The sequence below is a fragment of the Rhipicephalus sanguineus genome, chromosome 3 (genome assembly GCF_013339695.2).
Source record: "Rhipicephalus sanguineus isolate Rsan-2018 chromosome 3, BIME_Rsan_1.4, whole genome shotgun sequence".
Taxonomy (NCBI): Eukaryota; Metazoa; Arthropoda; class Arachnida; order Ixodida; family Ixodidae; genus Rhipicephalus; species Rhipicephalus sanguineus.
In genome coordinates, this window is record NC_051178.1 from 50736296 (window position 1) to 50750775 (window position 14480).

The 14480-nt window shown below is 46.8% G+C and overlaps 1 protein-coding gene across 3 annotated transcripts in view; it reads right to left on the reverse strand.

Moving 5' to 3' along the window:
• LOC119386637 (inositol hexakisphosphate kinase 1) overlaps positions 1 to 3774 on the reverse strand; it is a 46861-nt gene extending 43087 nt beyond the window's left edge. Inside the window, exons 1-2 of one of the 3 annotated variants that reach the window (XM_037653924.2) lie at positions 3569 to 3774; positions 3130 to 3480 (exon numbers count right to left, since the gene is read on the reverse strand). The gene's annotated coding sequence lies outside the window, so the exon portion shown is untranslated. The other 2 variants (XM_037653922.2, XM_037653923.2) reach the window with 2 other exon arrangements.
• Positions 3775 to 14480: the final 10706 nt, after the last annotated feature.

Sequence of the window (14480 nt, forward strand, 5' to 3'; positions counted from 1 at the left end):
GGTCTCTCTCTGATAGACCTGTTTGCTAGCTGACATAGTAAACAGACTGCTGCCCTGGAAAGAAAGTGGTATCAAGAACTCCATCCCTAAAGCATAATAAATTTTTATGATGATTTATGAAGAATAACATCGACCAGAATGAGACCTTTTGTAGCGGCAGTTAGGTGGACAGCGATTATTTTTTTGTTTTGTTTATGTGAAACTTTAATATTGAAAAGTGGCATAACATCAACAAATAATGTAAGTTCTCTCACTGAATTTTTCACTTCTAAAATCACTCATTCTAGCTTAGCATACCTGGCAAAAGGAACAAAGGTTTATAGCATATGAGAGATAGGGGATATGGCAATGACAAAATTTTTTTTGCTCAGACTAGCAGACATGATAACATGATACATTCAGATTGCAGATTAGGTTTGGACCCCTAAGTTACCAATGAAATCAGAAAATGATTTTAGCACTTCCTGGTGCAAATCCATGTCTCATACTGCATGCCCTTTTGATACAGCTTTTGTTTGCATATCACATTCGTCTACCAAAATGCGATTTGTTCCAAATTTCAATAATAGTATGAGACGTCTCCTCCTAGAATAAGAGCTTGGTTGTTGAAGACTGCACATTATAGTAAGATGCTAAGAATTTTCATTAAAACCAACTAGCATTCTTTAAGTGTGACACCAATAACTCGTTACACAAGAGTTTGCATTTTGCTTGTGTGCAGTGCCACCACAAGCGAGGCGTGGATCTGAGACATTAATGCGAGCGTATATGTATTCTGATGTCACTATTATCTCCACAGGTAAACTTTGTTTACTGATGAACACCTCTCGCTCGAATAGCAACGAGCAAGTAGTTTACTGATTGATCTTTTTCTTGCTCCTTTCCCATTTTCCTGGCTCTTGTTGCATTGTAGAGATGGTGAAAGTATGCCATAGTATCGGCTGCACACGTTAAGCCCCATGTGACAACTTACAGGCTTCCTCCCATATGTCCAAGAAAAGCGCATTATTCAAATACCACAGTGCAACTGACAATAGGCTGACGGTAATGTCAACAGACACTTGGAACAGAGACACTCTCAGACTGCGCCGCTATCACCCGACACTTGACAAGCAACACGACGTCTCGCGTCAAACCTTTGAGATGATTGCAGCGTGTCATTTCCCAATGACCCGTCTCGGGTTTCTTTCTTTAGCTACAAATGTCAAGTACAGAAGACAGCTGGCCTCTACAATGCCTCTCTGCAAAACAATGAGTCATAAATGCTCGTGTCACGAATGCAGGCTTCGGCACAAGCTGGCATATGTGTGCTTCCTTTCTAAATATGCACTTGGTGATGACACATTCCGCGGTGAAATACTGCAGCTTCAGCAGGCAGCACAACGACTTCCCTTTGTTTTAAGACAGTGAAGCGTGATGCCACATCCTTCCCTGCACATTTCTGCTTGTGGATGGTCCATCAAGTGTTGTTTCACGGTGCAAGCGCAAGTGATAGCCAAGAAATGATGCGCAACAAACACTGCAGTCAACGACGATGGATTAGCTCTATGCGGCTGTATGGATAGTATTCACTGCGACATCAATGCATGCCATGTTTGCGCCTGGTTTGCAGCTTCCACAGAGCTCCTTGAGATAAGTAGATCAAGTCAATGTGCAGCTTTTCACAACACTAGTTGTACAACAAAATGGTGCTCTCAGTGACATCAGTTTGTAATCCCCCATGTAGAAGCTTCAACAATACTTGATGTAAATAGCATAAAATACTTGGTAAGTACAGAAACTACACCGATGGTCAGTGAGCCGTATATACGTGATAGACATGATACGAAAGGATGACCTACTGAAATGTGTTATGCAGGTAGCACCGCTGCCACGCCAGGACCATTGGTGTACAAGATATAACATTGTAGCAGCGTCCTCCCAAGAAGAGGTTTGAGGTTTTGTCGGAAAGTAACATTCCTTTTAGGGTATTTGGAATAGATATATGTATGCCTTGCTCCATGAAATCAATCTTATCCCAGCTTTCCGAGCTCTCTGCAGCCAACAGAAAATCCGATATTACAGCAGAAGAGTATCGCCATAGGCCGGCACATACTACAAACGACCTCCCAAGTCTCTTAAATCAGGCCGAGAACAATCGTGCTGCAGTTATTAATGACTCCTTCGTTCACCGCAATTTATGCGCAAGCAACAACAAAAGTCTTAAGCCACAGAAACAATTGATACGCGCGCTCTAGCAGAAATAAACGTTTCGACAGTGCACGTGGCCTTGTGTTGAAAGCATGGTTTCGTTATCCTGCGAGCACATCCGTTTCCGCAGATAACCGCACGCCCACTTCCGACATAGGCGTCGGAAGGAGGCAACTACTGAATGTGAAAACAAGAGTATTATTGCAGCAATCACAGCTTTCTACTCATATATAAACAAGGTGATGTCATGAGCTATGTACAAAATTTAAAGGTGTCTATCGATAAGCTTTCTTTTTTATCCATATTTTAATCGGTGACGGTACAGAAATGGCGTAGATCGACAGATGAATTCTTAAGCTAACATAGTACAGGCCTGCAAACTCGTACTTGTTTCCATACGAATCTAAGCTCAAAACTCGTTCAATCAAGTGCACAGGCGGGAATGCGGTACGTACTTCCACAGCTGATAACAAATCCTAAAAATAGGTACAATCCACTGCTGGCAAATTAAATTCTGAAAGAGAAACAATCTCGAGGGCTTTATCAACATCATTTTCAAGTGGGAACGTGACAAACGGCTCGTACAACAGCCGATTTGCTCTCGCTAGTTGCTCTCGCAGGGGCACGCGCGATCTAATCTGCGGCCGCACGCGTGCACACTAGACACACACACAGCGCGCTATCATTTGGGTCGCGCCTTTGCGAATCGGCACGCGAACAGTCGCCAAGCCATCAGCGGGTCACTGCCACTGGAGCAGGTGTGAAAACAAGAGGGAAGCGAGCCGCCGTAGCTCGCCCTGCAGCGACGTGGTTGCATCATACTACAAGAGAGCAGCCTTGAGAACGTGCCTCGTACGAGAGAGACAAGCAGCACCAACAGCGCTCGACGGTGTGCATCGATACTCAACACAGGAGATCAGAACGCGTGTACGCACACACCTTTTGCCGGGGGTTGCCGTGGGGGAAGCCTACGCAGCAGACCGCTCGACGCCGCCACAGTGGAGGGAGGAGAGCCGTGGAAAAACACCGCGTGACCCGAGAGATGCCTACAGAGACGATGCTTGTTTCTTGCTGCAGTCGTGATTTCCAGGAAGAATTGAGAGGGGCTGCGCCGTTCACTTCCTTTCGTTTTTAATTCTTTTATTTCCGTCATTCCCCCTTCCCCACACCAAACGCCCACCCGACCATCGCCAACCAAGAAGGTTTATTACGCTTTTTTGTTTCGTTTGCTTGTCTCTCCCGCTCTCGAGGAACCGTGGTCGGTCGCGTTCATTCTTGCCAAAGCGGCGGCTGCGAGAAAAAAAGGAAGCCTCCCACGATCTCCCCGACCCGAGCCCCGAAGAAGATAAACCGCTGGCGCCACGGGAGCCAATCCTACCTTGTCAGCGAACACTGCGAATGTGTGAGTCTATCCGCACTGCGCCGAAGGCATCGACGAACCGTCACACCACCACTGTCGGGCAATCAGGCAACGACACGACACCCACTGCTCTACACTGTTCGAGCGTTCGCCGAACATTGAACGGATGCTCAGCTGGCGAGCAGGCGGCTGCGCGGACCCAGCATGTGACCTCGAGAAACGACTTTCCTGAAACGGCCTAGTGGCGCAAGAGATAGCGGCTCCCGGAAAACTCTGCCTCCGCGGAATAAACACCCCCGAGAGCCACGCTGAGAGCAAGAGTAACGCTTTTAGCGCCGCTTCGCAGGCATTGTAATGCGTAGCGGCGTGCGGCGGCGGCGCCTCGAGCGCAATTCTCAGTCTTCCGCACAGCTGCAATGTTTCGACACTCTTTTGTCTACGCAACTGAGAACGCAAGCGACACTATGTGAATCTGCCGTCCGTGTGACGACACAGGCACTAGGACCACTCAGGACTCAGGACTAGGAGGGTTTCGCTTCTGCGAGTGACGTTTACAGCAGCGCCCAATGGCGAGCGCCTAGCAACCACGCTGTTCTCCCCCACGTTTGCTTTGTTGGCTTCCGCGCATTGCTGCGGGCCGCTGTCTGCTGTTGCCTGTGCGGCATGCGCTGCCACAGAACCTTCTCGCGCGGTTGCGACGGGTTGGTTGCGGTGGTTGCGGACTATTAACAGTCCTCGTTTTTACAAGAATGCGGAAGATTATGCCCTCCGCGGATTTCGCGGCACCGTAACGCATTCCCGCGGCGTTTTCAAAACTGCAGGAAATTTTTTGCACGAATTTCGTTCGAAGTGAAGGTTACCATTATGCAAACTCCGCCCGCGATAAAAAAAAAAAAAAAAAAAAGTCAGCCATGCGCACTCGTTCAAGCAGCTGTCTGAGACAAATCAACGGTATTGATTTCTGAACTGTATGACAGGTATCTCAACTGAAATGTTTCTAGCAGTTTATACTGGAGGTGGTGCGAGGTTACGTATTGCAGCAAGCGTTTCTTTAAATTGCATTTTATTCAGTTACTACGGGCCTGAAACCATGAAGCGACTTCTGAATTCAAGCCGGCTCGTTTGGTAAACGCATATGTGGCATAAATCGTGCGACTATGGCCACCATTACGAAATATATCGATCGCCAAAATCTTCCACGGAGTGCGCCGGCGCGTTTCGTTTTTGTTTTCCTTCGCGAAAGAGGGGTTTTCCGAGAAAGTATTGCTAACCGCGCTCTCAAAGCATGTCATTAGCCCACAAAACCCTGCATCTTAGCAACTGCGATTCACCAAGGCAGTTACAGTGTGGTCACCTGTAATTTATTTTGTTTGATTTTGCTTTATATATTTCTACCAACAGCAAATTACCTGCTGCTTCAAGCAGTATACCCGTCCAACTTAATAATTCACGTCATAAAGTTGTATAGCACATCTGTGGTATATATCAATTAAATGCCCATTACAAAAAAAATATGGTATGCATATGCACATGTCACCTTTCAAAAGTGAATAATCTCTCATGGAAGATAACCTAATTTTGTCACCGTGATCGTTATGGTAGAGGTGTATTCAACTGTGCGGCAAACAATCGTGTGTACACACATTGATTAATGAATCCCTGTCGGAAGTTTGCGAAGAAAGCACGCGGTAATTCACAAAAGAAACGGGTTTGCTAGCGCTAATGACACAACCGTGCCACGCTGTTACATCGATCCAAATGGTCAATCAGGCCAAGGTCCGCAATTCCCGTAAGTATGTCGTAGACTACCACTCGTTCTTATTTACAAGATACAATATATCTTACTACTGATAAAACACACCAATTAATCTACACATATTTTCGACGCTCTATATTAAAATTATGTAGCGAATCCGTTTTCTTTATTTCTTTAATTATTAATATAATATAATAATAATATCTGGGGTTTAACGTCCCAAAACCACGATATGACTATGAGGGACGCCGTAGTGGAGGCCTCCGGAAATTTGGACCACCTGGGGTTCTTTAACGTGCACCTAAATCTAAGTACACGGGCCTCAAACATTTCCGCCTCCATCCTAATTATTAATATACAATACATATTTAGGACAGGGGTTCTATTTTATTTCTTCGTTTGAAACACTCAATCTTCAAAAAGCGTGACGCATACAACGTAATCCCGCATCCTTAATTAAAAAGACTGAATTAATTACTTGATATTTAATTATTCATTTCGGGAGACACCTTATCTTATTGAGTCTTATCTTATTGGAGTCGCAACCTTTAGCAGAAGTCTATGGCACCACGTTCAAGATTTATTTGCACAAAACTTCTGTATAAAGATTGAATTGTTCATTGATTGAAAACAACATTATTTACACAGGATCGTAGAGCATGTGGGCGGGCTGCCCAGTCCGGTAGTCAACTGGTTATCGCTGCCGCGTTTGCCCTCTCCACCAGCGCTGGCGGTCAGGGTCATCGCTGAGCAGTACTGCCTCCTAGTGCTTCTCCGAAGAGCTTGGCCAAGATTTCCCCATACTTCTATGAGGACCGATGTCGTTACCGCATGCTATAAGTTTTTGGTTCAAGTGCTGACTCTTATGCCCAATGAACTTCGCACCACTTTTCAAGTACACGTGACTAAATAGTGGTGCTGGTTCAACGACTACAGCTGACGAGAGATGATGAGCTCTCTGAACCGGTGCTTGCGCTTCCCTATGTGAGAGGAGAGGCTTTACTCACGTCACTGGCGTAACCAGGGGGAGGGGGTTCAACACCCCCCCCCCCCCCCCCCCGAGAAATGTTCAATACGAACGCTCGCACGAACATACTCCCCACCCCCGCGAAAAATTTTCTGACTACGCTACTGATTCACGAGACATCTAAAGCGCGGTTTCCTGCGACACACCAGATGGTGCTGCCATGATCATGTGGTGGACATTAGTGAGACGATGACTGCAATCTCCGCCCCGTTCTGTCTTAGCTTTCCTGCCTTTCCTTCTTTTTTCCTTTTTTTTTCTCTTTTTCTTCTCCGGCTAGGACGCGATCATGCGTCCACCCGATCTAAAGGGTACGGCCACAACTCATCATCATCATCATCATCAGACCACGCAGGACCGAAACATGGACCTGTACTCAAACAGACACCACGATAATTTCAGGATGAAATTTTAACGGCAAGTAGTAGTTTGGTAATGGAATAATTATGAGGTGGTGCGACAAAATGGGCAAGGAGTAAGTGCACCAGCTCTAAAATTCGAAAAAGAAACTATGCGCTTAGAATCATAGGCGAATTGTCGGGGTTGGAAGTTAAACAAAGGTCGGTGAGGGAATTGTCATTGAGGTAGGTCGACCAGATGCCCACGGTAAAAGCACGAAACATGCAGTGCAAGGTGATACGGGTTTGGCCTGTCTTGAATTCAGAGCAGCCCTGAACAAAATAGTTGTGTAGACTCAGGAGCATGGATAAAAAAAAATTAAATATCGGCGGCGAAAGTTCACAACTGCATGTACCTCAAAAACGAGGGCACTGGGCACGGAATGAAGGAGCATTTATGAAAAGGTGGTGACCAAGCACAATGTAATTGCAAGTGTGAATGGACTTCCAGGGAGTCATAAAAAATAAAGCGAGAAAAACAGAGCAAGGGCGTGGCCAGATTATATTTTTTTTGAGGAGGGCGGTAGGGGTCAATTCGACCCGATGCAATAGCCAGGGGGTGGCGCACCGGCACGTGCACTTCCCGAAATTTCTTTCTGCTGTGGGATACAGAGCACAAAATGACACTTGACCACACTTCCTCACCGGCCCTCACTTCAGATCAAGAGTCGCAATGCCTGCACTTGCCTGTCGTGTATAAATCTGGGTGTACTATGTGCGTGAGAGCTGGACTCGGTCAGGATCGAGTTTGTAACTGCCGCCACTCCACAGACTGTTTCTTGCCTAATTCTGTGTGAGGTGTCGGGAACGTACGCCTGTGCAATCTATGGTGTTTTTGTAATTTCGTCAAATGTGGTCATCATATATCTTCCCACTTCCACCCGTCGTTATTTCGTGAGGTAGGGCTAACCGTTTAAGACAGGAGACCTTCATTCCTAAGAAATTTAGAACATTGATGAATAAAAAAGCGGGGAAATCATTCATAGAACCAGCTGGCGTCGGTAACAACACAGTACGGCGATTTTAGGTGTTATTGAAGGAAATAAAAGAAATGTGAAGGAGGCAGGATGCGACTGACGAATAAAATGTCAGCTAACGTCGCCATTTCAAAGAAGGCCTTTCCCATATCTCATATACGAGTCACTTATGAAGGGATCTCGGGGTCAGGATTCGAGAAACATATCGATACCGATACACACAATGACTAAAATCTGGACGCCGATCCGAAAGTATGTGGTCTAGTGGTTATGGCGCTCGACTGCTGACCCGAAGGTCCCGGGATCCAATTCCGGCCGCGGCGGCTGCATTTTCGATGGAGGCGAAAATGTTTGAGGCCCCTGTACTTAGATTTAGGTGCACGTCAAAGAATCCCAGCTGGTTGAAATTTCCGGAGCCCTTCACTACGGCGTCTCTCATAATCATATCGTGGTTTTCGGACGTTAAACCCCAGATGTTTGTTATCCTGAAGTATAGAGGTTTCTTTTTTTTTTTCCCCGCGGTTATGTTTCAACACAAGGTGACAGCATGGGGTGCCTCACGAAAAAAAAAAAAATGCTTGAGACCAGGCACGTCTGTGTAGCTTACCCAAGCAATGCGTTATTATTCACGTGCAGCCCTCGCCTGAATATTAAAGAACCTTCACGATTGTTTGACAAAGTTCTTGTCAGATTGCGCGCACGACACGATAAGTTGTGTTTATTCTGGAACGGAGGATAGCACCAGAGATAAGGTTCGATCAGGCATGCATAAAAGCCGGCGCGTTTCACAGACAATCAGGTCATCGACGGCCGACGACTGTGCTCCCCGCTATGGTTGCATTTTGAGTGTTGCTTCTTTTGGCACAGGTTCGCCTAATGAACAGTTCAATCCTTACCGGCTGGAGTTCTGCGTAATTCACCGTCACAACACCGTGACAATATGTTAAAATGGATGTTAAGCGGAGCTCTAATTATTAGCGGTAAATCAATGATGTACAACTAAGCGCCGTGCGTATACAGGTGTGTTGCGCATTGTGTTATCTATATAGTGCACTTCTAATGTACCCCAAGTGTCCCAACTTTATTTACATACTGTGTTCGCGTAGGCACAGCGAGAAACTGATGGCGTCTGTCTTTTCATACCAGTGTCACACACATTTTTTTTTATTACATAATGTATAATGACGCAATTGTATGGTGGCTGTGTTATATTGTGTATTGTGGCTGTAATTCGTATTATCTTACTTCTACGCAATACTTACTATGTCGCGCACAATTATTTTTTTTCTTCTTCCTCGTTTGCACGTACAGTTATCTGTTAATCGCTCTTTTACATGTTGTTTTATTCTACTGCCCTGTAATTTGTACTCTGTGGAAATCTTCAGATACAATGTATTGAATTGTGCTGTATGCCCCCCCCCCCTCACCCTATCCCCCTTACGGGACCTGTGAGGTATTATCAAACAAATAAATAATAAATAATATATTCCGAAATGCGAGCACGATATCAGGAATGTGCACAGTACGAGACCTCGTCTCAGCGATGCAAAGTTTTGCAGTCGTGGTAAGCGAGCTTGCAGGTGCGTAACGCAAGCATTTAACGCCAAGGCCCCACAGTCGGCACATGTGCCGAGGCTCGTGACGTAATGACGCTCGTCGCTATAGCTCGTGACACGCCGTTCTCACTCAGGTGATCGCTCCCCAGCTGCGTTCAGACAAAGAAAGGCGTCGTCTCTCACAGCGCGCTTCGTTTGGAAGGGCGTCCGCATGCGCGGTCCGCGTAGCTCGCTGCTCGACTCGAGGAGAGGGTCCCGAGACGCGCTGCGCAATATTCGAGGAAACACGCTGCGGCAGGCAGACATCTCACGCGTGATCTTTTAAGTGCGAATGCACTTTATAAGCGACCCTGAATCCGCCGTCCCATAGCAACGGCGCGAGGAGCGGAGAGGAGCGTCTGTAGCAACGGCGCAGCGACGTCACGCCCCACGTGACTGCGCGCGCTCCGCCCTCCGCTCCGTGGCTGCGCGCGCCCCGCGCATTGCCTGTGGTGATGAAGGCCGGCGGCGAGACGCCGAACGAAAGCGTGCGAAGCGAGCCGAGCACCCCGAAGCCGATCTGGCGCGGGGACGCGCGATGCGTGAGCGAGCGCGGGCCCGCGAATTCGATCGGCCGGACGCGCGCTTCAAGCGAGACTTCCTGGACCGCAGCTTCGGATATAGCTGCGCGGTGTGCGATCGACTGTGGTTCGACAACAACCTGAGCCCCATCTCGGGCGTGCGCAACGCCGCCAACAAGTTGAACGCGTTGCGGGTTCTTTGGAACGAGTTCGGAAGACAAATCATCATCATCAGTAAAAGTGCTTTGCACTTAAAAACGGCCAGACCTCCGTGGGTCGGCTGGCGCGTGCTCTCTCGCTGCCGTCTCCTTCGCTCGGCTCTGCAGTTTAGTCGCGCGCGCCCCCTCATAGCATCACCCCGTGCTTCGCACTTCCTCATACTCCCCTTCGGGGAAATGCGGTTTTTTTTTATCGTTCTTTTTAGTACACTGGAGAACACGTGTGTACTGTGCGTGTATGTCTACACAGGTCTGGTCTTTGCAACGCTCTCCGATTGCGTTATACGTCAAATCAAGAAAGCTAACACACGAACCGAGAAAAAGCTAACACTTCGCTCGGTCCGTGTGTTTGTGCGCTTGCGCACGATGATGCAATCATACCAACTCTGCCGAGCTTAATGCACTCTTATCAAACGTAACCGTCGCATTAGGATATATGAGCTACTAGGAGCTGCATGTTTATGCTTGACCACTGTAAAGGACGCAAATTTGAATTTGCACACTTGAGTACCTGAATATATATATATATATATATATATATATATATATATATATATATATGCTACTCGTTCACTATCGCACGTTATGAAGCAGTGAAGTACGTATAATTTTGCTCGCTTCTTTGTTTAACATTATACTGTTACCCTGGTACGCATTTGACGACGTCGTGCTCATTTCGGTTTCAATATCTCCAAACTGTGCCCTTACTACAGCTGCTTGAGTTGCCGAGGGAAGACTGCATGCATTCTCAAGGTGCTGAAAAACCCTTTTGTCTGGCAATGATGTGGCGTCTGTATAACGAAATGAGTAAATGAACGTAAAAACGAATGACTAATTTACAAGTTATCATAAGGAATCTAATATGCATACTCAGTCCTAGGAAACTCGTACCTTCTGGGTACGTGGGAAAAACAATACACCTGAAAACTGTATATTTATTGGTATGGCCTTCCCCTCGAATCAATGACATTAATTATTTTAAGGTTCCTCTTCAATGCTCATGCATCCGTGACCCACCGGCTACTGTTGCCATGTACGCGTATACTACCTAAAAAAAAAAATTGATAGTTGACCTAATGACTAGGGGTGTGCGAATATTCGAAAATTTCGAATAACGAATCGAATAGCACTCTATTCAATTCGGTACTCGAATCGAATAGCACATATTCGAAATACCGAATATTTTTCGAATAGTTTTCGAATAATCAGCGCCGACTGGAGAACCCAAACAATGAAACTTTGGAACAGTTAAAGGCTATTTTTCTTCTTTTAATCACTAAATTACCAGTATGCATACAGCCGAAGCTTCCACGAGACTACCGACGCTATACCGATTACCGGATGAAGGCGTTTTTTTTTTTTTATGAGAGCTCCACACTCACTCAATTTTTACTATGCTGCATCTGCATCGCATTAATCAGTTCCTGTCTTCATCTTGTAATAACTGAAGGTGCACCTGCATTCAGCTTCATGAATAACAACAGACGCAAGGGTTGTGTTTGCATAAATTGTTCTTGTACATACAGCTTTCAACACTGATGTCTACATGCCTCCGGTGCCGAGGACCATGTTGCGATGACAGGTTTACGCGTTTCATTACAGCCTTAGTCGTATGCATGGTGTTCGGTTCAAAATTGTTTAGATTTTATGTGTCAGTTTTGTTTATAAGCAGGCGACAAACTATCTGCAGTCACTGCTGCATTTCAACCAACAGTTACAAAATATTTCGAAGGTTGTGGTCGCTGCTGTATACGAGCTTATCTCAGTTTTCATAACTGTGGTATTTTGAGTCTGTTAAAAGTAAGCGTAAGGCTCTTTGGTGAAAGTTCGTGAATATTTCTTTCAAAAAAAATGTTGTGGAGTTCTAGGACCGTTTTGAGAATGGTAGTCTTACTATTCGAAAACTATTCGAAGAGTATTCGATTAGTATTCGTATTCGATTCGGTCTCATCACTATTCCATTCGTATTCAATTCGGTTCAAAAATTCACTATTCGCACAGCCCTACTAATGACTTTAAGCGCAGTTTTTATAACTCACAAATTTCAGTGGCGGCGTCGTACGCGAAAAACCCGGAGCCGGCGAACGTGAAGAAATGCGGTCCTCGAAGGTGCTCCGGTCTCTAGCGTATTTGTATGCGCCGTTTTCGAATAATTGGTGCTCTCTCGATGGGTGGGCTTGTCGACGATCCGCCTTTTCTAATATGGCAATCTGATCTTTTATCGCGGTCGCTTATTGTCGTTTCACGTATAGCCACGTTTCATTGTTGCCTGGATATCGTTGTTGCCTGCAGCAAGTGAAGCGTTGCGCTGCTAAACACTTGGATGAAGGCCCAGTGCCCGACACGGAGGAAGGAAACGGGAGGGAGCGTTGCGCAGTGTGAGAAAAGCAAGAGAGAAAAAAATAAAAGCTGTAGGTCAGTGGCGCGCACTTCGAGCTTCGCTTGCCCCCATATTCCCGACATACGAGAAGGGCTCCTGAATCTTTTTTTCACCTCCACCTAAATCGCGGTTGTTCTTGTATCTCGTCCCAATTGAAATTCGGCCTCCGCGTTTTGGAATCGAACCCACGCCCCCGTGCGCACAACGGCGGAACCTCATAGCAGTTAAACCTATATAAACACGACAATCGAGCCACCGGTTCGATTAATGGGTTTCGTCTTCGTCACGGCCCCCTATACCGCTTGTCGAAACTCCAAGGCTGAACTTTCTCGGCCGTCGTTGGTGAAAACAGTGCGTGTATTTCCACGCGTGCAGCGAGCGGATCGAAACGGCGAGCGCGTCGTTAATGAAGCGCAGCGAGACGACCACGCTTGCTCGGCCACTGCGGCGTGAAACCAAATGAGTCTGTTTTTCGAGGCGCCACTTTTCCTCCTTGTTGTGCGGAGGCGAAGATTGGACGATCGCTCGAAGCGCGTTTGGAGCAACGCACGCGTGGAGTGCGCACAAACACGACACGAAAGGCCACGCTCAAGTTACATACGCATTGGCAATGTGGCCTTTATCTCGATTTCTCGCTTTAAGACGTGCGGGCACGTGCAAGCAATTCCTTCAAAAGCTTTTTATTTATTTTTTATTTTTCCACGACTGTGCTCAATCAACATTTACAAAAAAAATCACGCCATATCCACGGAATGAATGATGATAAGTGGGCGAAGCTCGAGAGGGGGAGATCATCGGTAAACCGTAACTCTCCCGTGAAAGTTAGCCCATTACATCATTAGAAAGACGTAAGACTGCGCGTGTATTATACAAAATCAACTTTTATTTTGTTCTTGTTCGTTTGTTGTTTCGTTTCTTCGTTTGTTCTTTTCATTTCGTCGTTGTCATGGCGGCTGGATTGCGAGGTCCCTTCATTATGACGGCTTTATGGTCCGTGAAATGAAGCGAGAGAGGTTCTTGTACTGGCTGCAGTGGGAAGTTTGCAAACACTAAGTCCATGCACGTCCCTCGGATCGTAGTAGGTTGCATATGGATACATCTGAGTGCGTATTTGGAAAGCATGTGCTGCACGATCCAGTCATTGGCAATGAGGTCCACATTGAAGTCCCCAACCAGCACAAACGGACGGTTCTTGTACTTGTTGTCGTAGTCACGTAACGCAGCGTCTATAAACGTCTTGATGTCCCCGATAGACAGGTTGGGTGCGAGGTACACGTTCATGACGGCGACTAGCAGACGGCGACTGAATCGGTGGACCGGTGTTTCGACGCGTGGTGGCGATTCCGGGCTCGATTGTCGGCTCCGCGATGGAGTGCCAAGCATGAAGCTTACCCCGCACCTCCACCAGTGTAACGACGTGGGATCGACGAGGACACGGAGCACGACGAACAAACACGCTTTATCGATCAGAGAAAGAACTGCAACGTCTTCTTCGTCCCTGCGCTGGGCCAAGAACACTCGCGCTGCTTCGTTGCCATCACCACTGGCACATACGAGCGGCATAGGCGGTCACGTACGAGCTAGGAGGGAGAGACCCACGGCTTTAGGAGCTTCGCCCCTAATAACGGGAAAAGTAAGCCGGATCCTCAGTAACATTTGCTGGCAGGCTAGTTTAAGCTCACAGGTACAACAGCACAAACGTAATGAGGCACAAGAAAGACACAGGACAGAGTGCTAACTTCAGCTAACAGTTTATTAAATGCGAAGCATTTATTAGCCAACCTCTGGCCCTTTGAGCGTTTCTATCTACGTATCTATCTATCTATCTATCTATCTATCTATCTAGCCGCATACGTCTGGGTGCTCTCATGATTGCCTCCTCAACTTGGTGTAGACCAAAACTGGCATGGGAGGGTAAGGGGATTTGGCGAATATGATTGTCGGGTCATGAAATGGATAACGTGAAAATCCTCTCGCGTACGTCGTCAAACCCTTTCCTCCAGACACGTGTGGCACATACCCGTCTACCACGGGCCGCGGTGTAAGGGTATGCGCCACAGG